Raw genomic sequence first — 769 nt, 5'->3', positions numbered from 1 at the left:
TAACCCAAATGTTATACTGGTCCTGTTTCGGGTTAAGGGTTCTCTCCCACCACAAGATCCCAGCTTTATCTTTTCTTTCTCCACCTGGTTTTTCATGTTTCCAGGTTTTCTTCTCCTCCTAGTCATTCCCCTTCCTCTTATTCTTCATTATATATTTCGTTCTCTACTCTTCACTTGTTATTGTTCTTGTTCTCCTTTTCTCCCTTCTCTTTCTCCTCCTTCTCCTCCTCATCCTCATCCTTCTCCTATTCTTCTTCTTCCTTCTCCCCTTCCTCCTTCTCTACTTGGTCCTCCTCTTCCTCCTCGTGCTCCTCATCCTCTTTCGACTTCACTCATCTGATCTTCCATCTTCTCTACCTCGTTTTCCTCCTCCTCCTCTTCGCCCTCTTCCTAGTCTCTCTCCTCTCTCTCTCTTCCTTCCTGCCCGCCCTTCATCTTCCTTTCCATCGCCCCTCCATCCTTTGTTCTCTGCATCTCCCTCGTCGCCTTGCCCGTCGCTAATGGCCAACCAATACTCTCGCCTTTGTACCGCAGCGGAAGGAAGGAGTGAGCGAGTGAGGGAGTGAACGAGGTAGTGAGTGAAGGAAGGAGTGAATGAGGGAAGGAGTGAGGGAGGGGAGGGAGGATGAAAGTGAGGGGGTGGGGGAGGAAGTAATAAGGGAGTAAGGAGGGAGACAGTGAGTGAATGAGTGAGTGAGTGAAGGAGGGAGTGAAGTAGGGAGTAAGGATGAACGTGGTAGGGTAGGGGAAGGAGGAGTTAGAAGGGAGG

The sequence above is a fragment of the Eriocheir sinensis genome, chromosome 28 (assembly GCF_024679095.1).
Source record: "Eriocheir sinensis breed Jianghai 21 chromosome 28, ASM2467909v1, whole genome shotgun sequence".
Classification (NCBI taxonomy): Eukaryota; Metazoa; Arthropoda; class Malacostraca; order Decapoda; family Varunidae; genus Eriocheir; species Eriocheir sinensis.
Note: the sequence above shows the minus strand (reverse complement) of the source record.